Source organism: Apus apus, chromosome 4 (assembly GCF_020740795.1).
Source record: "Apus apus isolate bApuApu2 chromosome 4, bApuApu2.pri.cur, whole genome shotgun sequence".
NCBI classification, from domain to species: Eukaryota; Metazoa; Chordata; class Aves; order Apodiformes; family Apodidae; genus Apus; species Apus apus.
The window spans coordinates 111,411,057-111,434,285 of record NC_067285.1 but is presented as its reverse complement, the minus strand read 5'-3'; the positions used below and the strand labels follow the sequence as shown (position 1 = coordinate 111,434,285).

The 23,229-nt window shown below is 38.9% G+C and overlaps 1 protein-coding gene across 2 annotated transcripts in view; it reads left to right on the top strand.

The window, feature by feature from the left end:
• Positions 1-23,229, top strand: part of CTNNA2 (catenin alpha 2) — a 512,527-nt gene that overhangs the window by 178,880 nt on the left and 310,418 nt on the right. The window lies entirely within an intron of this gene.

Genomic DNA, 23,229 nt, shown 5'->3' with positions numbered 1-23,229 from the left:
TGGAAAGGGGGTTACATCCTGTTTTGCTTCTCTGTAGTTCTGACCCTGACACACCCTTAAATTGAAAAAAGAACACAAATAACAACAAAAAATAATGTAGGGAAGATATTATTTGCATGAGTCCTGTCCTAAATAAGATATCTTGTTTCTACTAGAAATATATTTATTTTGAATTAATATTTTTATTACATATCTCTGAGAAGTGCCTTGTCTGTTACTCCCCATCTTAACCTGCAGTTTTTTAGAACTGAGCTGTGGGTAAAATCTTTGCCCTACACAATCAGTAATAAAAAACCTTTGGAGTTCACTGATACTGAGTCTAGCCACAGAAAAGGCAAGCAGTCTATTTTGGGTACTGTTGCATGCTGATAAGGATTTCCCACTGCTAGGCATAGATAAAAGTAATAAATAATCAAACATTTGCATGTTGTCATGAAAAGCAAATGAAGTAAAAGCCTCATTTCCTTACACTTGCTTTAGTGTCCCTGTAAGTATCAGTAGTAACTAAGAAATAAAGCTGACACTGTGGATTGAAAGAGCAACTCTCAGCATGAAGTGGGCATGTAATTTATTCCCCATTTTGTTAGTTATTCACAATTCCTTACTGCTTTAATCTTTTTTCATCTTCAAAACATTGTATACACATTTTTGGGCTGTCTTCTGAACTTTTTACATTCCGTGCATTAGTTTTACATCCTTAGTAAAATCTGCAGCTGAAGTAGCTTGGTTAGGAGACAACAACAGGGAGATTCTGAGATATTTGATTTGTCATTTACTGGTGTCAAAATGATATATTTTATATTTGCACATATTTTGCAGGGGGAGCACTTTGCAAAAGAAATTATACAACCAAGGAAACACAGTAGTATAGAAAGCCTGTTTTAGAGCACAAGATGTAAAATGCTGATTTCTGTGTACCTATTTTAAAAAGTCTGATAGTTCGTGTAAATTGTGTTTCATGATAATATTCACTGAGTCCTACAAAACAATAAACAGTGTCATGGCTTTAAATGCCAACAGACATCGTTATTAAGATATACACAAGTTAATTGTTCATAGTTATTAAATAACAAAACCAAATATAAATCAGATCTGGTAAAGCACTGCTTAAACAGCAAAGGATTTGAGATTAGAGAGGATTTGGGGCAAAAAAAGAGCACAGGACAGCGTGGCAGGTGAAAAGGGAGGAAAATTCAAAGCTTTCTGGAGCATTGGAGAAGGCACAAAACTTACTACACTAGCAGAACACTAATTCAGCACTTACTTCAAAGTCTTATTTTTATTTATTTTAATAAGGGACACAAACTGCAACATTGTTAATGAAGAATGTCTGTAGTTTAATTTTATAGCTTTCATTATAAATGTTTAGTGTATTCTTTATATTTGAAATATATGGAAAGTTGATCAAAATAGCTTCTTGTTAAGTCCTGAACTGTTGAATACAGGATAAGGAAAAGTTGTTCTTAGCAAGTTCAGCAGAAAAAATAACCTGCAAACTGAACTTGCAAATCCCTAAAATTAGCAACAAGTGAAGTTTGGTCTAATTTTCAAATTCTTGGCGTTTTGTCTTTAATGAAATACACTTTCTTGGTCTCTAAGAATTTGAGTTTTCATTTAGAGTGTTTAGTGAATGCAGCTCAACTTGTCAGGCAGGGTCCGCGCGGCGCGGGCACAGGTGCCCCCCTTTTTCGCTTCTCCGGGCAGCGGTCGCGGGGCAGCCCCCCCTTCCCTCTCAGCTCCTCCGTGGCATCCCAGAGGCTTCTGCTGCTGCAGCAGGGTCTCCTCCGGGGCAGGCAGAGAGCAAAGCCTGCAGATCTTGCCCTCTTTTATAGATCAGAAATCAGTGTTCAAGAAAGTACCACTGTTCAAATTAGCCAATTAGGACTGGCCAGGTACATGCTCTGTCAGAGGCATCTTTTACCTGTTGTCCATTTTTTGCCAGTTATCATAACCCTTATACTGTTTTTCTTGCTGTGGAGTTATCTGGTAGAGCAAGAGGTCTGTTCCAGTCTCCTTGGCTAAATCAGCAAGAAGACGCCGCTCTTGCTTTGCTGGCTTGAAAGGCATTTTGTTTAATCTTATGTGGGGAGGGAGAAGACGGACCTTTCCCCACATTTCACCCCATGGCTTTTAAGGCAGCAATAATTTGGTGTCCTCACTGTCCATCAGTATATGTGTCAACCAGGCTCTTGTCCAAACCCTTTCCTCACAGTAGATCCTTCCCCTCCTCAGGTGTAAAAACAAATGTAAATGTAAAAATACAGATAAAACATAATCATCCATAACAACAAACAAGGGAACAATTCCCAAACATAATATACAATGATATGTCTAACAATCTAATATATCTTTAAAAGTTTCATGGCTACTAATGATTACTATTTTTAACAAATAGGTAATACACAGCTTTAGTAAAACATTGAAAACATCCAAATTTACAAATAACTTAATCTAAATTAAACTCTTACTAACATATTAAACTCTCACTACTTCTAACAATCATTAGACTACTCAATTGCTATTCTTAAACCCGGATGAGAGCATTTGCACTATCATTTACCCCTGGATCTTGATGTACTTGTTCTAGTGGGAGTCTTTGGTGAAGTCGTCCTACTCGAGGGCAGTTCATCTATGAAGGACATACACTAGCTACACACAGATACAAGATTAGGAATAGAATAACTGCAGTTATTATAACATTTTCAATTCTGTCAAAAAAAAAAAAAAAAAGAAAGAAAGAAAAAAAAGAAGAAAAGAAAGCAGGCCATTTAGGAAATTCCCAAATTTGAACCAAGTTCTTGTCACTTCAGTGAGTTCTGTAACAATATTCTTCATTATTCCCATTCAATACAATATATTGCAAGCAACAACTCAAAGCCAGTATAGAAGGAGACAATGTTAGAGAGCACCTTGTTTAGGCCATGGGGTGATCAGTCCCACAACAGTCACAAAGTAGCTCCTCCAGAGTCCAGTAACAGGTTGATCAGGCCTGGTACTGTCACCGGGATGTCTCTGGCTCTTTAAGCTGTCAGACCTTCAATATATTAACTAACATCACTAGACACAGGTACACAGAAATGACTGATTTTTTCCCAAAAGAAAACACTGATTTACTCAACATGAATTATCCGTTTTGTACTGATTTTATGTTGTTAGTCATTTAAATCAGATGCAATCCATGTATTTGAATTCACCGGTGTTTGTACGGTGAGCTTGACCTTACCAACATTTGACAAGTTTACCAAAACAGTCTGTCCAGGGTGGAGAGGAGTTTTGGATTTGTTGTAAAGTCTTCTGTGTGTGTGTTGGCCATTATCCTGAGTAGGTGATGTAGGGAAAAAGGCATTTAAGCGAGGGCACCTGTTCACCCCCCACCTGTTGTTTATAGTAGTAACTGCATATCTCAACCTCTCATCCCATCTGGAATCCTGTGGATGAATGAGACTTTTAATTAACCCATTAGTACGTTCTACTATCCCGTTAGCTTGTGGGTAGTATGGGACATGAAATGTCCATTTGATACCTTCTGTTTTAGCCCATTGCTGTACCAGGTGTGAGGTGAAATGAGTTCCGTTGTCAGATTGAATATTTGTGGGTTTGGGCAGAACCCCAAATACTTTCCCCAGAAAATGAACTGTGTTTTCCCCATTTGCTTTAGAAACAGCTTCAGCACAGGTCAATCCTGATACCACCTCCACAATCACAATGATGTATTGTTTGTTTCCTGATTTGTGGAAGGCACCGATGTAGGCCGCCTGCCATGTGGACCACAAGGGTTTTCCTTCCCTGATATGCAAATGATCAGATGTTAGTGGATGTTCCCCGAGTCTGATTTTGCAAAGATCACATGAAGAGATGACTGTTTTGCACTGCTCATGCATGACAGGCCACCCACGGGCTTGTGCCTCTTTCTATAAATCAAAGATTCCTGAATGGCCTCTTTTACAGTGGAGCCATTCGAGCAATCTTTTCCATTCCTGATTTTCTCCTTCTATGATAGCTGATTGGATTTCCACCACATTGATTTTAGCTAGTTCATCAACATAGTTATTCCACTTACTAGCTTCATTTTTCAAATTAGTCTGGTGAGAAGGAATCCACCCTACATGAAAATTAGGGTTCTCTTTAGCAATTTTCAGTATTTGCTGCCATTTCTCCTTATGCCAAACTGGCACCTCGTTAATTTCCCAATTATTCTGTTCCCAGAAAGTTATCCACTCCACACAGCCCTTGAAGACTGCAAAGGAATCTGTGTAAATGTACACAACGTCCTTGGAGGCTTTTTCTTTTACAAAAACATTAAGAACAGCATGCAGCTTCCCCACTTGGGCACTGCCCTTATCAGGATTTATTATTTGTTTGCCTGTGGAGGGTTTAATTGCAGCAGATTTAAACAACCAGGTTTTCCCTTCTCTTCAAGATGAAGCATCTGTAAACTAAGCATTAACCCTTTCACTCTTGTATTCCGGGGCCTCTTTAATAGGACTGGGAGTTTTCATTATTAAATCCTTCTCATCTGTAGATCCAATTTGTTCCTGAGTTTTTAATTATTTATCTGGGCCTTCTTCAAGCTTGAAAAGGCTGGAATAGCACTCAGTTTGGCTGTACCACTTCCTGATTTCCCTTTTTGGGATATTCCAGCTGGAGGGGCCTTTCCAGACAGTACTTGGTTAACTACCTTGAAAGGGCCTTGAAGAATTACCCTTTGTTTTTTAATGATTTTGGTGACTTCTTTCAGTGCTGTACACACTGTTAACAATCCCTTCCCCAGAATGGAATTTCTCTTTTCTGAATCCTTAAATGATTGAGAGTAGAAGCCAATTGGTCAAGTCCTCCCCTTAGGCCCCTGCTGCCAAAAGTGATAGGATAAGGCACTGGCTGAGAACCCCCATTCTATTATTATTGGATCTTCTGGGTGGAGAGGTCCCAGAGTTTGGAAGGTCGGTGCCTCCAATAATAATAATTCAAGGGCCTCATCATGAAATTTATCCCATTCCCAGTGACGATTCTTTTTCAATAAATCAAAAAGAGGACATGCTTTGATAGATAAATCTGGGATGTGCTTCCTCCAGTACTGAAGGGTTCCTAGTATTTCCTGCAATTCTTTTTTATTAGAGAGTACTTTTATCTCCTTCAGGTGGGACAAAGGATCAGAAGGAATATTCCAGGTTCCCCCTTTCCACTGTATTCCCAGAAATTTTGCCTCTTGGGAAGGTGATTGACTCTTTTCCTCAGGGATTTCTACATGCATGTCAGTTAGATGCTTGATGATAGCATCATAAACTGCTTTTACCTCCTTCTCACTCTGACCCCCTATCAGAATATAGTCTATGTACTGGTAGACTTTAACAATGGGGTTATTCTTGATTTCTGGAAAGTTTTCCAGCTCACATGTAAGCGTGTGGTGGGCCAGTGTGGGTGAATGTTTATATCCCTGGGGCAACCTTGTGAAAGAGTGCTGTACCCAATCCCAAGTGAATCCAAAATATTTTTGGTCCTCAGGATCAATAGGGATTTGGAAAAACATATCCTTTACATCCAATGAGGCCAGCACTGGGTGTGCTGCTTCCTGGATTTCCAGCACCAGATCAGCAATGTTAGGTACAGCAGCTGTGAGTGTATCTGTATTGGCATTCAGTTTCCTGTAATCAACAGTCATTCTCTGTTTACCATTTGGTTTTCTTACAGGCCAAATTGGGGAGTTAAATGGTGAATGACAGGGCACAATAATGCCCTTTTGTTTAAAATCAGAAATTACTTCTTTAATGCCTTCCTTTGCAGCAATTCGGATGGAATATTGTCTCACATTTGTTACTCTGCTTTGTGGCAAGAGCAGAGCACACTGTAACAATCATATCTTTGGTGTGGGTGTGCCAAAATTCCAGCAATGGCCTTCTTCATCTCTCCATGCTGGGCCCGTGAGAACATCCATTCCTAACAAATTGTGAGGAATGTCACTCACAGTCATTTCAGTCCGAATTGTTTTTTCCTCTCCTGGTAGTTTTAAAGTGACTTTAGCTGTTTTCTGTAAAGCAGAGTTACCAAATGCTCTGCTTACATGTATTGGCTTTAGAGCTGGTTTAATACCAGATTGTTTAGCTGCATCAGCTTTCAGCATGGAAATTTGTGCTCCCGTGCCTACCACAAATGTTACAGGATAACGTCTTGGCCCAATGGCACAGGTAAGTTCCAAGTCCCCATCTTTATTTTGAACTAACCTTAACACATTTTGCCAATCTTTTGGAGGACTGGAAGTTTTAGGGCCTGATTGATTACTGTTTGTTTGCCAAACATTTTTAGTTTCTGTCCTGGAATCTTGTCCTTTTCCCCTCCTCCACTGTATTTTAGACTTTCTTTTCTTTGCAGGAGGAGGGTTATTTAGTTTTCCAAACTATTGGATCTTTCTCTCGATCTCTCTCTTGAATTAGACCTTGAATTAGGCCTTTTAGGCCAATCTTCTATTAGGTCTTTCAGGTGCTGATAAGAATAATTCTGAGACAAAAGCCTTGGTGGGATACTTATACACCTGGCTTTCTCCTTAAGCTTAGTGTATGGCCCCTTGTTATCTTGTGATGAAGCACATGGATTTTTGGGGTGTTGGTCTCTGTGTGCTGTTTGGTTTTCTGTTTTGTATACCTCTATTCATGACTGTCCAGTCACCCTGTGATTTCTCTTGCTGCTTAGTAGGAGGGGGGTTCTGGGGTGGCTTAGCAGCCACATCAACATATGAAGGTTGAGTGACTTGTCTGACTGCAGAAAGTTTGTGAGAATATTCAGAAACAGATACACCATACTCCTTGTTGTAAGTTATCAATTCTTTGGCCAAATTGAACCATGTAAATCCTCGCATATTTCCATTTTGGAGTTTATCCTTAATTTGGGTGGGTACACCTTTAATTGATCCAGGGAGTCCCCTGATTAGAATATTCAGTCTTTCTGATTTCACCCGAAGATTCATAGGACTACCCTGACCCGGTATTAACTCATGGTCATAAATAATTTGAATTGCAGCAGCCTTTTGTATATTGGCCATAAGATTAGAGTAGTCCCCTTCCAGAGCCCACGGCTCTCCTCTGGAAAGGGGATCATGTGAGCCAACACAAAAAGCTGCTCGCTGAGTTAGGGTCCAGGGGTGTGACTTATCTTCAGTCGTTAAAATAATTCCAGGTCCCCAGTACCCTCCAGCTTCTTGTTCACTTAACATGATATGGTCTCCTCCTGTGAGGGACACTCTCATTACATATTCAGCTTCTGTCTCAGATGGAAGCCTGCTGTATTGTTTTCTGATCTTTGCCAGTTCCATTGGAGTGTAAGGTATTTCTTTAGTTACCACATCTCTTGTCTTGCCAGTACCCTCTTTGTGAGAAAAAGAAGTTCTCACAACCGGGCGCAGGTGTTCAATTTGCACTCCCTCCTCCTTCTCATCCTCAGAACTATAGGAAGAAGATGAGTGGATTGAAATGCCTTCCTCCCTAAAGGAAGGTTGGTTGGCTTTCTTGTCTAGGTTGTTCATTTTTTTAACAAGGAACTTACACAGCTCCTTTATCTCAGCTGCTGAGCTCTCCAGCTTGCTATCGGCCGGAGAGGGGAGAGGGAGGGGCTGCGCGGGGGCTGCTGCTTTAGTCGCTGCCATTTTGATTTCAAAAGGGAAGGACTGAGTTTTGCTGTTTTGTCATTAAAAGACACATGCTTCTTAACCGACTGATCAGGGAAGGGCACCTGTGGCGAACTTACAGGCTTGCATTTTTTTGTTGTCTTAAGGCAGTCCTGGAGATCATAGTCCATGCTATCCAAGTCTAAGGAATTTGAGGAGTCCAAGGAATCCTCAAAGTCCTCCCTCAGAGGGGGAGCATCTTTTTGTTTTAACTGTTCTCACAGCTTTTCAGTCTCTTGTTGAAACCCTTTATATTCTTGTACCTTTCTGCACTCTAGCTGCAGCTCTTACTCACCTGTTGTAACCCTTCGTTCTCTTGTTGCAACCTATTACATTTTTGTTGCAACCCTTTCTTTTCTTGTTGCAACTTTGTATTTAAAATCTTTGGGTTTTAGCTTTCTTGGGGTATCGCAAAGTAGAATGACCTGTCGTAATATTGAGAGTTAAGTCCCTGACACTGTGCAAGGGAACTGCTTTCATCTGTTGATTCAGCCCTTTTGTTCTAACAAGGAGTCTTCTCCTTAGATGAATTCACAAGTCTGAAACCTGAATATAACCCCTTAAGTGTCTTATCTTCAGGTCTACTCAAGCACTATTGATATTTAATTTTGTCTCCTGTCTTCTGTTTCTTTCTGTGGACACTTTAGATGTGACACAAGAGCTACCCTGAACAAAAGACTATTAAAAACCCAAAAAAAGTAATATGGGCAGGCAGGAGATTGGCAGGACACTGACACAGGCCTTTGCTATATCTGAGCCCCACTTATTAAATCAGTTATAACATGTTACATTAAATGTTGGAATCCATAAAAAAGCACAAGAATGGTATAAAATGTTATCTGTTCAAAGCAGGAAATTAATTATTATCTGCACACAGATAGCAAGTCCTCTTATTTTGCCCATCTTTTGGGTTCAGTGCTGTAAATAGTTATCTCTTGACTTATTTGGAAAGAAAACCATTAGTTCATTACGATGCTAATTCTTGTCTATGCTGTTTCCTCAGACTTGTTCTAACCATGACAGAGCTCTTACTCTTGAAAAAGACACACTCAATAGTGGGGACTTGAGAGACTGAGGGTCAGAGAAAAGGCTGAACATTGCAATTCAGCAATTAAAATATTTTAGGTCTGAATTTTCAATCTGACTTGCAAAAGATGAATTTTTTTTCCAGCTTTGAAAAATTAGAGGTTATAAAAATAGCAAAAGGGTGTTTAAATGGTGCCTTTAGGGTTAAATAATAAGGTCTTTTTAACAACAAACAAAAAATCCTGACTTGAAAGAATGTGTTACTAAAACATTGAAAATATTCTTATTAAAATATGATTGGGCCAATTTTTTTTTTTTGGTAGTAGAATTGCCAGATGAACAGATTGCAAGTCAGTCTTACAGAATTTGAGTTTCAGTAAGTCTGTTTTAGTTTTAGTTATTGCCTGGCAATAGCACAAGTCAATGCTGCAACATGGAAAGTCACATTAATTTGATAAAATGTATCTTGTGAAAAGCCCCTCCCCAGCTTTTCTGGAGCCCCTTCAGGCACTGACTGGAAGGTGCTCTAAGGTCTCCCTGGAGCCTTCTCTTCTCCAGGCTGAACACCCCAACTCTCTGAGCCTGTCTTCATAGCAGAGCTGCTCCAGCCCTCTAAGCATCCTCATGCCCTCCCCTGGACCCTCTCCAGGAGCTTAATGTCCTTCTTGTGTTGAGGGCTCCAGAACTGGACCCAGTACTCGAGGTGAGGGTCTCACAAGAGCTGAGTAGAGGGGGAGAAAAATCACAAAATGTAAAATGGGGAAGGGGGAAGCAAAGAAGATAACTACACAGGATGAAAAGTCTCACCTTATCTGAATAGCAGGAGCTAGTTTGTTGAAAATCCCAGAGGATTTGGTGTTGGGAGAGAGGATACTGATCTCTTTAAGTCAAAATAAAAGTTTCATGTTACTCAGTGAGGTAAAGATTCCCACTTCTATAACTGGTTTACGTGTAACTACACACAACCACTTCATCATGTCCAATCTGCAGTTTGTGACACCCTATGTTGTGGCAGTGCATACACTGAAGTGATAATGTGGATTTATTATAATTAAAGGAAATGCTGCTATGATCTTCATAGGTAGACCTCTGACATCTATTATTACACTTGAATATTTCCTTGAAATTATATAACTGGAACTCTAGACCGTACTGAGGGCTGTCTTCTTTCTTTTTTTTTTTATAAATAGCTTGAATTTCATCTTTATGGCAGTGACTACAGAGCATGAAATGGAAACAAAAGATCACTTTTGCAAGTAAATCTAAAATTTCTATGATTTTTATCAGACTTTCTTAAGAAGATAATTTTCCTTCATGTAGGAATAATTCTCTCTTGAAGGTGAAAAGAAAGCAAGGCCTTCTCTAGTTAGTTTAAAAGAAATGGAATTTACTTATAAGTATTTCCATGAAATACAAACAACTCTGATTCACTTTTTCAAGACTGAGATAATGAATCAAATTACTCACTATAGAGTGTTATAAGAAACAGAAATAATTTTCTATTATTTTTTTATTCTGACCTGTTGATATTCTCCAATGAATTTCTGAAAAAATACTCATAGCTTTGAGACTTATTTCTTTAAGTATTGTTATTCAGACAAAATAGCTTTTATAGCACACATGTGCTCAGCTTGCTTGCTTCTCCCCTCTCCCCCCAGCCTTATCTTGCACAATCTAGACAAAAGACAATATGAGATTATCTACATCTCTTTTTATCTGTGTTGCAAAACTGTAGGGCTTAAACATTTTTCATAAAAAAAGATGCAAAATCTGCTTCACTGAGTCATAGAATCATAGAATGGTTTGGGTTGGAAGGGACCTTCAAGATCATCTAATTCCAAACCCCCTCCATGGGCAGGGACACCTCCCACCAGACCAGGTTGCTCCAAGCCCCATCCAACCTGGTCTTGAACACTTCCAAGGATGGGGCAGCCACAGCTTCTGTGGGCAGCCTGAGTGAGTGTCTCACAAACCTCATAGTGACGGATTTCTTCCTCATATCTCATCTAAATCTCCCTTCTTTCAGTTAACCCACACCCTCTCTGGTGAAAAGCCCCTCTTCCACAGCTTCTCTGGGCAACCTGTTCCAGGGCCTCACTGCTCTCACACTAAAGAATTTCCTCCTAATATCTAATCTAAATCTCTCCTCTTCCAGTTTTGAACCATCACCCATTGTCCTCTCAGTACAAGCCCTTGTTAGAAGTCCCTCCCCAGCTTTCCTGGAATCCCCTTCAGACATTGAAAGTTGGTCTAAGTTCTTCCCGGAGCCTTCTCTTCTCCAGGCTGAACAGTTCCAACTCTCTCAGCCTGTCCTTGTAGGAGAGCTGCTCCAGCCCTTGGTTCATCTTTGTGGCCCTTCTCTGGGCTTTCTCCATGAGCTACATATCCTTCTTATGTTGGGAGCTTCAGAATGCAAGTCAAAATGACTTGAAAGGTTTACTAGAGGAGATGTTGGAATTTTTTTGTTGGCTACCATCTGATGTTCAGACTAATATGATGGAAGCACAGTAAACATGTCCTGAATTCTTTACTGTGGTTGTTTAATAATAAACAGTTTGTTTTCTAAATATGGAAAACGAAACATTTTGGGGACTCTTGTGTTAAGAGCTGGTAATGCTCATTTAAAAACAGACAGACAGATATATGACTTCTAAAATATATACTGTATCCATCATAATCATATGCTGATCTATGAAGTTATGGAAGAGATATCCATGAAATGAAGAGAACAGAACAACAGGATCCAAAATGTTCATGGATGTCTTTCAAAATTAAACAAGAAAAAACAAACAAACATGAAATTGATGTTGCAATAATGTGGAATTTCATTCCGTGGTAGAATGCAGAGAGAGGAAGGGACTGCTGCCCACCTGTGCATACTGGAATCAAAGTGAAATATTATTCTAAAATGTATGTAGAAACAGAAGGCAAAATCAGTAGATGCTAGATGTTATTCTTCAATCACTAAGCTGTTTTACCAGCTGTCTCCAGGGGCAAGTGTACAATTCACTAGTGAATACTGTTCCAGATTGAAACTTGTATCCATGCTTCACTCACCTAAATGTAATTTTACTGAACTGTTTCAGGAGGGCAGTAATTAATGGGTAGTTATACCTATCCCTTTGTAAATGGATCCTGGATAAAGCCTCCAAGAACTTATTATGGTTTTATTAATCCTTTCCAATAATATTGAAGAAATGATTTTGTTCTGTGAAGAACATTTAATGAGATACTGCTGCAGCTAGCAGATTAAAGAGCAGCAGTTAGATCCTAGCACTTGTTTGTTAAGGAGGAAACTGCTTCTCTCTGGTAGACATTATATTGGGTCTGTAATAGTTAACTAACACCTTCAGTGAACACTAAATTCTTAATTGAATATGATTGTGCAGAAAGAGCTCTTACCATGCTTTTGTCTGATTACATCACTTGCTACATTAAGTTCATTAGAAAATTAAGCTGTGAATAAAGGCCAAGGGAGATGAATCACTTTTAATGAATGATGGATGTTACTGAGACCATTTATTGATTGAGGAGGAATAATAGTTACAAAGAATCTTCTACTAAAATGTATACATTCATCCAGGATTTTTTTTATTTTTGTTTTTCAATTAATTCATTAAATGTCTTAGGAAAAAAGATAAGCAGAGCTCAACATCATCTAATATTTTATAGTCATTTCCTTTAAAATTCTCATGATGGTAAACACCTAGGTGAGCACTTCTGTGACAGAAATGTCATGAGAGAAGATGATTGCTTCTAAATATACTTGTATCAGCCTACTCTGAATGAAGTATCTTTAGAGAAAACCTTAGAGAAGAGGGAGAACATGGGGCTATGCAGCAAGGGCAGAGACTAGCTTTGGAAACCAAGCATTCTTCAGAAAAATCAGTCCTAGCATCTTCCTTTCATGTATAGGGAAGGAATCCACCAAGAATGCCCAAGCAGATGCCAACAATGTCATCTGGACAGCATAAAGGTGGAGGATATCTACTGTAACCTGGTTTCCAACAACTTTTGACTCTATATGTTCTTATCAGCATTCTCAGTTCCAAGTAACTCATTTTGGACCTCAGTGTAGCCTATGCCAACTACAAAAAGAAAACCCAAACCATCAAAGTTAGCATGTCCAGAGAAGACCAGTGGAGCTGGTGAAGGGTCTGGAGCACAAGTCTTATGAAGAGCAGCTGAGGGAACTGGGGATGTTCAGCTTGGAGAAAAGGAGGCTGAGGGGAGACCTGGCTCTCTTTAACTGCCAGAAAGGAAGTTGGAGTGAGGTGGGGATTGGTCTCTTCTCCCAAGTAACAAGCAATAGGACAAGAGGAACTGGCCTCAAGTTGTGCCAGGGAAGGTTTAGGTTGGATATTAGGAACAATTCCTTCCCCAAAAGGTTTGTCAGGCCCTGGAACAGGCTGCCCAGGGCAGGGGTGGAGTCCGAATCCCTGGAGGTGTTTCAAAATCTTGTAGATGTCGTACTGAGATCATGGTGGACTGGGCAGTGCTGGGTTAGTGGTTGGACTTGATGGTCTTAAAGATCTTTTCCAACCAAAGCAATTCTATCCTATCCTATCCTATCCTATCCTATCCTATCCTATCCTATCCTATCCTATCCTATCCTATCCTGTCCTGTCCTGTCCTGTCCTGTTCTTTCATTCTGAACTGATGTCACAGAATTGTTGAGGTTGGAAGGTGCCTTTGGAGATCCTCTAGTTCAACCCCTCTGCTCAGAGCAGTACCAACTAGTTGAGGTTTCCCAGGTCTATGGATGGTAGGGTTTTGAATATCTCCAGTATCTCCCCAGTATCTCCCAATATCTAAATGCACTGTTGATCAGTCCTGCTGCTAGTTATTACAATTGGTTATTTCTCTGTGAGATGAGGTTAACACTGCCTGGTTATTTACAGTCTTTTATTCCCCTTCTGATCGACTCTCAGTCTTTTATAGAGTTGTTTTGTCCTGCCTTTTTACTTCATCATCATTTCTGTGCCCTACTTTGGCAATCATTTTCCTGCATATTGACAGTAATTTCAGTTGATACTAGAGTTTGTGAATCTCTTTCCTTAGGCAAAATCAGGTAGGAAATGAGAGCATGCTAAGTAGAAGGAATAAATCATGTTTGCAGAAGCTCCTGCTGGCTGTAAGACTGCGAGAGCTTTGACATTTACTGTTCCTGAGCTTGATATTTACTATTGCTGAAACAGATTTTTTGTAACTGTATTTATTAAATAATATTTTATGAAATAGTTTCCTTGTTGTTCCTCAGGAACACAGCCAAGCCTACATCTGAGGGATGGGATTGCATTTTTAAAAGCATATGAGGAAAAACAGAAACCTGATCAATGGTTTCTGGAACATTTTATCTTGCCTGGTATGTTTTGACTCCTCTCTAACCAGACTTTTACCTGTGTAAGCAGATGTAAGGATTTTTTTTCAGATTACTACCCTTTTTAACCCTGTTACATGAAGATGCTGCTAAAATTCTAGCATTGCTAAAAGCCATTTAAATGAAATAAATGATCCTTCCTTAAATATACAGTTATAAACTTTCCTAGTTATGGAAGTGCCACATTGAAATCAGTTGGGATTTTGTTGCTCCCAAAGTTCATGTTGCTTGTGTACTGAATACTTAATGTTTCCTCTGTTAACTCTACTGGGGAATTTTCACCCCAGCATTAACACTCAGCTTCAGCCAAGCTTTTGTAAAGTCCCAGTAGGTGCAAAATAATTGACGAAATGTATTTGATGTACTTTCATTTCTGCAAGTCATTGAGGAAAAACTTGCCCCACAACAAATTTATGGCATTTCAGTCTTTTAATGTTTATGTACAGCTTGTATGACTCAATACTGGGAAATTCAGAAAATATATCTGCATAGTTAAGAAGAAGGAATTTCAGTGACTTATTACTTGTATTTTCATTTCAAATTATTGGAGTGGAGAATGTGCAAGAAAAATCCATCCAGAATTATTCTGATTTTTATAATTATTGTATTGGGCTGTGGTGCTCACTTTTCTTTATATGTTTGATTACATAAAAAGATTTTCCAGTTGTTACAGGATTACATGCAGATTAAAATACTCCAGGAACTGAACAAAGGTGTTGGACAAGGAGATCTATGGACTTATAGAGGGATTTTCACGTTTCTGTGCTGTCATCTTCAGTGTTTGCAGAATGAGGCACAGTAGCCCTTTCTGAGGGGATTTCTGAAGGCAAACAGCTGAAAGTGCTTGAGGTGATCAAGACAAGAATCTCAAAGTAGCAGGAAAACTCAAAACTCAAATTAAGGGGAGAAAAAAGAAAAATAAAACACAGTCTTTGAGGTTTTTCTGGTTACCTTGTGTTGCCCCATTAGCAATGAAACAATTTTAGTTCTTTTAAGAAACTTTCTCTACTCTTACCTGATTTTAAGGGTACAAGTACTATTGATTTATGCCTTCAGATACCCTCATTACCTTCATGTGCAGAGCATTTTGATGATTTTATGCTCCAACTATTACAAATTTTGATCTTGATCACTAGGTACATCTACCAATCAAATGTTCTTTGTTTTCAGGATGAGAGAAGTTTTAAAAAAATGCTTAACAAATTGTACCTTTTTTTTTTTTTTCCCCCCATCCTAAAGCCCCCAGAGCCTTCTATTAAAGACTGGTTTGTAGTTGTACGACTCCATTCCTTGTCTCCTCTCTTTGGCTGTCAGCTTTCTGTCCCCTTGAAGGTGCCAGTGCCAAACTGATTACAGGCAAATACATCAAATGGCTTGTCAAATCATGCTGATTCCCTTTCTAATCTCAGTGCAAACTTGCACCTCATCAGAGGTCCAGGAAGGTTATGAAATGACATTCCACAGTTAAAGGAAACTTCTTGCAAATAGAGAGAAGAGCCTGTGCTTCACAGCCTGTTTATTTTCTCTGCATGCTGCAGGATTTACCCATTATCTCAAGGGGAGTGGAATCAAAATATTATGTGGTATCCAATAATGAAACATAATTGTTTTCTACTTTCATACAAATGCAGTTGCTTCCTAAGAGTAAAATATAAAAGCTCTATTTAAAAATGCATAAATGACACCCCGTTTCTTGTCTAAAATGTTTGATATTTTCAAGAAAAACTAAGGCATCTCTTGACTAAATAATTCTGTTTTCTGACATAAATTCAGGCTAGGGAAGGTACTGACCTGCTAATTATCAAATCTGATACTTTCTTCATTTTTTTTCTTCCTTTACTTTTCTCATCTTTCGCATTCAGTTTAAACTAGTACTGCCACCTAATTAGAAATACAAGAATATTAGTTTAGTTACTTTCCACTACAGGTGTGGAAATAAATGAGCAGTTATATCCATTACACCAAATGATGCAACATTACATTTCTGACTCTGCTTCCTCACAGACAGAGCTGCTCAATTGCAAGAGCATCTTAGTGTAGTTGAGTAGTTCTAATTATTGCTTGCTGTGAATGCTGTATTGTGAACTTTGAGCCCTGGACTGTGTTGTCCACAACTAAGAAATAACAAGTGCCTTCATCAAAACCCAATGAATTCTCTGACATTTTTAAATACCTGCTAGAACCAGCTGGAGGATAGAAAATAATTGCTGTTCAAATATATAAGTTTTTTGGGGGGGTTTCTTCACCAGTCTCCTGTGCAGTGAAGTTTAGTGAGGTTCCTAAACTATAAGAAGGCACAAACATTTGGGAGGAAGTCAATTATGTTTGATTAGGTCCTTGTTGCAGGTAATATCCTCAGAAATTTGCTTCCCTGGATCCAGATGGAGAAGGTTTATTTAAGACAGTAGGTTTTTTTGTTAGAGAAAGGTAAATTCTCAAAACATACCAACCTGTGTATCTTAGATCCTCCATCTCCCACGGAGTGTATTGGAAATGGGAGAAAGAGGAGGTGTCTTACTGGCTTTGGGTAGTGTCAACCTAGACCTCTTCTGAGGACAGGTGCCCTGACATTCATGAGAACCCTCTGTATAAATTCTGCCTGTGCTTTTCAAAATTGAGGGTTCTGTATTATATCTAAGTCTGTTAACCACTGTTTGGTTTAAAGCTGGGGAACAGAAAAGGGCAGAAGATGTAATATTTCATCACAATGAGAAAAAAATGCATTTGTTGCCTTCAAAATACATATCTTAGAAGTTAAGATGTGATGCTTTATATCCTAGCAGTCTGGGAAATGGACTCCACTGCAAGAGGAAAATGTTCCTTTAGATGTCTGGAGTTGGGAAAATGAGGTTGCTGGAGAGAAAAAGGACACAGTCATAGCGACAAGGAAGCTGAAAATAAGTTGGCTTTCCATCTTCAGCAGGACAGGATGGGCAGTGTATTGCCTGTGTGGGGAACGACATCTGTAGGGGCTTGAAGTGTCCAGAAAGTTTAACCAGATGAGGTTACTCTGAGCCCTGTCAGGATTACATGAGATTATTCTATCCCACCCAGGACTTTGCACTGACTTCTGTTGAGCTTCATGAGGTTTCTGTCAGCCCAATTGCTCAGCCTGTTGAGATACTCCTCATGGCAGCCCCACCTTCCAGCATATTGGCCTTCCTCCCAAATTGGTGTTCTCTGGAAATGTACTGAGAAACCTTATAGCAATTGAAGTAGGTTTCATGATTCAAGTTTGGTTAACTCAAAGGAAGAGATGCCAACTTAAAAAAATATGTTTCTTTTCAAAGTATTTGTCAGAGATTGTGCTGCATCCTGGTATTAGTCTGCCACTGAAATAATGTATTCCAGAAACCAATCTGTTCTTGACTGGTTGATGACATTCTCTGATCTCTTCTTTCCTCTACATTAATATTTATGCTACACTTAGACATGGAGGTGGGGGAGGTGGCAGGGGGGGAGGGAACCAGGGGCCCATCCAGCAGCAGAAACAGTTGCTATTGGTAAAGGCAGAAGTTGTGAAGAGAAGTGAAGTTTGGGTCTGTTCCTGCACTGTGGATCAAGAAAGATGGAACAGAGACAAGATTTTCATTATCTATATGCCAAGGGTGGCTGGGGGATGAAGGCTCTGCAGGGGGGTTAAGGAAGAGCAGCAGCTGCAGTGGTCTGCAGAGACTCAGAGCTGAAAATAATGAAATCCTTAAAATATGATACTGAGAGACGTGATGCAATACAGCTAGGTATTACCCTCCTTTTGCAGCTCACCTAGGATATCAGGAGGAGAAATGTAATATAGCTCCTTAATTGGATCCAGTCTTTGTTTCTTTATTCCACATGAGCTGTAGAGCTTGTGGAATCTAAAGGAACTTTACTGTAAAAAGTGCTTTAAATCATCTCTGTATATGCAGTGAGAGCAAGCAAGAGACAGCCCAGGATGTGTATCCAGCTTTTAGCTGCCTATGCATGGCCCCAAGGAATATCCTTCTGGGTCATTACTAAGACTTTTCATTTTTGTTGTTTTGTTGTTTTTTTTTTCTCCCATATAAACTTTCGTCCTCTGGAAACTTGGTAGAAAGGTAATTATGAAGTTGCTCTGAGGTATTATGCCCTCCACTGATTCCTGTTGCAAAAATGAAAACCTTTGAAGACAATCTGTGCTAGTCACTTCTAAGACTACAGCTCACTAGATTTTTTTTCTTCTTTTTGGACACAACCAGAGAAAAAGAAGGCATTGTGTGGTGCACTTGCATCTCATTATGACTGAGTAACAAGATCAGAAGCAGATGCTACATTTTTTTAATGAAAAAGCAGGACAAGTAAACTGCCTTTTTAAGGTCATGCTATTATACAAATAAATGCAAATTACTGTAGAAATTAATCGAGAATGTAATTTAGAGAATCTCAGGTAATCTACTTCATCCATGTTTTTTTGAGGCCCTCAATTATGAGAAGACTATTTCTGGCAACTGGATTTTCTAGTGTGTAGAAAAACAGTCACATAAGGAGTTGTGAGTTTAAATTCAGAGGGGTAGAAGCTAAGACCTTAACTTTAACACATATAAATATACTATAAAGTAGTTATTTCCTTTTTCTCTTCATTCTGGTAGGTTTCAAGATATATAGAAACAGGGTATAACCTACTGTTCAAGAACATACTCCTCTGGAATATCAAAAGGTGAAATAGACAATGTAGGTATATTAATAGAAGGATTTCTTTTACAACCCAATATAGCCTTTCAATTTCTTTTGTCTAAGATTGTTTCCACATTTATGTTTTATCTATTTGACTTTGAAAGAGAATCAGCAAGGAAATCTATATTTAAGCTTTTAGAATATCTGTACATTTTAATAAGGCTTAAATATAACATTCTGCTAAACACTGTGGGGAAAAGGCCAACTGAAATCACTAATTGCCAGCCACTTTTTTTAGAAAGGCAGAATTATTTTTGCCTGTAATAATCCTCAGCAGTTTGCTTCGCTATTGTTGGAACATGTTTGACTACCAGTTGTTAAATGAGCTTGTATCATTTAAGAGTGGGAGAAGAAATTTGAAAAAGGAATTGGAGTATATTTATTTTAAATAGGCAAATTGAGCTGTCACAAATACCATTAAGAAAAATTCCTAATAGACAACCTTCACATGGTTTTTTAAATCAGCAGTTAAACCTTCCTTATGTGTTGGTTTTCTTTATAAATTCCTTTTAGAGTGATATGGACTTTTCTCAATGTTGGTTTTCCCTGCTTTCCTTGGTATGTAGTTTATTGTTATATATTCCCAATGCTGATTTTTAATATTTTTTTTTTCTTTTTTAATCTCAATTAAATGTAAGAGTAAGACAATGTAGAGTTCTGGACAATGAATTTGCAAGTGCAAACACTTTTATTGCAAGAGGTTATTTCCCTGTTTGAAAAAGGAAAATCATTCAGACTCCTCTAATACCCTAACAACATAATGGACCAAATTGATACTTTCCACTCCCAGAGAGTTTTGTCTTACCAGTTTCTCAGCCATTCTGGGCTAAAATAATCCAACATGGTTACCTTTCCTGGTGGACACATCCATCCTCATCACTGATACCACCATGATGGCATTATAAGGTGTCAGATAGGAATCATACCCCATAAAGCTGCTTGTGCTCTGCTCCTGGGGTTCTAGGGCTGAGCCATCCTGTTCTTGCTGTTGGTACCTACTTGGCCTTCTCCTGCTTCTAGCTGTTTACTTCTTTTCTCACAGGAGTAAGAGTTTCTTTAGCCTCTAGCTTATTTGAGAAATGATCCTAACAGGTACCTAACACTGCTGGAGTCAGTGTTCCCAGCCCTGACAGATGTGTGTGCTATTTGTTTCTTTAGAAATCTGTACAATCATGTGTTGACAGGTGAGGAATAGTATTACATTGTGTTGGAAAATACTGTTTTAAAATTCATGTTTAAATACATGAGCAGAGAAGTGCTGGACCTGCATAAGTGAAAGCCTGAATGCCAAGGGGATAGAAGGAAGGAATGTAAAAATTTACTGAGTAACCAGAAGCATGAGGGAATGGGCTTGAGATTGTTCTGATTCCAGAATAAGTATTTCTTCCAATTTTTTACATCTATAAAGCTTCAGATCTGTCAGTGCAAGAAGGTCTGTGTGCTGTCCTGTCTGGAAAAGACAAACCAACCAGCAGAGACCAGCCCCCTGCATGTGTGAACACCTTTGTGTCATTGTTTCATTAATCTTCTCTCCCTGTGTTACATCAAATCAAAATGGATAAAAATCAAAATAGTGATTTAGACAAGCAAACACTTAAAGCTAAGTTGCTCAAGTAATTAGTTATAATGAAGATAAGGCTGAGAGAGTTGGGGCTGTTCAGCCTAGAGAAGAGAAGGCTCCAGGGAGACCTTAGAGCACTTTCCAGTGCCTGAAGGGGCTCCAGGAAAGCTGGGGAGGGGCTTTTCACCAGAGAGGGCAGTGATAGGAGAAGGTGTAATGGTTTTAAACTGAGAGAGGGGAGATTTAGGTTAGACATCAGGAAGAAATTTTTCACCATGAGGGTAGGAAGGTGCTGGAATAGGTTACCCAGGGAGGTTGTGGCAGCCCCATCATTGGAGGTGTTCAAGGGCAGGTTGGATGAGGCTTGTGCAGCCTGGTCTGGTGGAAGGTGTCCCTGCTCATGGCAGGGAGGTTGGAACCTGGTGGTCTTTAAAGTCCCTTCCAACATTCACCATTCAATATTTTGAAGATACTCAGCAGTTCAGGTGACAGCACTGGAGAAGTGGCAAAGCAAGCAGTCAAGAAAACCCCCTGGGCAGTGAAGGGATGCATCCTGCAAATAAGGGATGGGGGCCAGAGACAGGACTGTGAACTGCCTGAGCAGAGGGACACACAAATCAATGCAAAAATAGGGAGGGGATCTATGTAACACAAGACTCCTGGGTGCAAGAAAGAGATTTTTGGAACCAAGCTGAGTTATCCTTAGAGAAGATAAATTAATAAACAGCGAAGGCAATATGTATGAAAGAAAGAAAGAAAGAAAGAAAGAAAGAAAGAAAGAAAGAAAGAAAGAAAGAAAGAAAGAAAGAAAGAAAGAAAGAAAGAAAGAAAGAAAGAAAGAAAGAAAGAAAGAAAGAAAGAAAGAAAGAAAGAAAGAAAGAAAGAAAGAAAGAAAGAAAGAAAGAAAGAAAGAAAGAAAGAAAGAAAGAAAGAAAGAAAGAAAGTCATCTTCTCAAGTGGTGTGCTTGCCTTGCAATTAAATTCTGCTTTATTTTTGGAAAGAATTGCTTCTGGGAGAGAACAGTTTTGTTTAGTGGAAATTTATGCTGTCACTGGTTTCTAGAGGAAAAGAGTTTACAGGCTTCAATCCAAACTCCTCAATGTGCCTTGGAACTGTGAAGATTTCCAAGGAAGAATGATAGGACATGTTCCATCTACTGCAAACTTGCATCAGGGGGCAAGGAGGCCTGAAAGGTTTCAAAATTCAGCTTGGTCCATAAATTGCAATAACCTTTGCAAACAGTGAGGAAAAAAAAGCCCACCAAACCTGCAAAGGAACACAAATGTACTTTGCTGATTAAGAAAAGAACATGATCTTGTATATTACATTCTGATATATCATTTGGGATATACTCATATATATATATACACACATATATATATATATATAAAATTTTTTTTTTTTTCATGTAAAGGTAACTTGTAACTTGGCTGGGTGTTTACTGGGGGAAAACACTGCAATTAGTCACAGAAAAGTCTATAAAGATGGATTGCTGAAATTAAAAGAACTCTACTGTGAACATTTAATAGCTGGTTAGATATGCAATAACAAGCCAGAATGCTTATTTTTCTGGAGACAAATCAAGTAATAGATCATATTAGCTTTTAATCTTCTTGGCACACATGTTCCAGATTTCTTATTAATAAGAAATCTTCATATCAATAGGTTAATTGTGGAAGTAGTTGCAGACATGGGATGGCAATAAGTCACAAGTCATGTCCACTTTTCTGATATTTATCATTTTCTTATAAAGGGCTGCCTTAAATGTGTCACCAGCACTTTAATATTGGAAAGCTTGGATTTTTGTGGTTACTTGTATGAACTCCTTGTGGTTCAAAGATGTTCTAAGAGTTAATCAAGGTTCTGCATTGTATTTGAAGACCAAACTATGTACAAGCATGATGTTAATTTTGTGGGAATTTTGAAAAACTCAAAAAATTCACCCCAAATCTGTTTGGTCAGTATAATTTGCAAAAGCAAAACACTGGAGCATTTGACATTGATTAAGTGGTAGTGGATCTTTTATGGACTAGAGGTAGGAAAAATAGCTTGAAAGACACCTGAACCTTTCCAGATGAGAAGTATCCTTGCATAAGCAGGAAACAACTAATTTTCCTTATAATTTCATACCCATCTGATATTTGAAAGATGGTATTTATTCTTGTTATTTACAATATCTATGTGATTAGATTAAGATTATGGATCAGTTTCCTACTATTTTATCTTGAACAATACTTAAGGGATTTATTTCATGTAAATAATGGAACTGAAATTTCTAGGGTTTACAGCCTTGTATGTGGGTACTTCTATATGGTACCTGAACTCACTGAGAAATATTAATATTTTTTTCCACTGAAAATAGACCAGTTCTCTAAATATCAGGGTACCAGCATTACCAAAGTTTGAACACTGAAGCAAGAACTGAAAAGAAAAATTTAGGCAAATTCTTCTGCCTAAAAAAGGGACTAAATTACTTTAAAGTGAATAGCTAGAAGAAAACTTTAGGAAGAGGTGAATTAGCTTCAGCCTGAAGCATTTTGAGATTAAATTAGGTTGGCTTCCACAGAATCATGGAATTGTCTGAGTTGGAAGGGACCTATAAAGATCATCCAGTCCAACCCCCCTGCTAAAGCAGGATCCCCTAGAGCACAGTACTCAGGGCTGCATCCAGGGGGGTCTTGAACCTCTCCAGAGAAGGAGACTCCACACCCTCCTTGGGCAGCCTGTCCCAGGGCTCTGCCACCCTCACCCTAAAGAAGATTTTCCTCATATTTCAGTGGCACTTCCCATGTTCCAACTTGTGCCCATTGCCCCTCATCCTGTCACTGGAAATGACTGAAAAGCCACATCTGTATGTATTTTTAAGAGGTGTATGAAATACATATAGTGTCTTTTGGCTGACATGAAAGAATTGG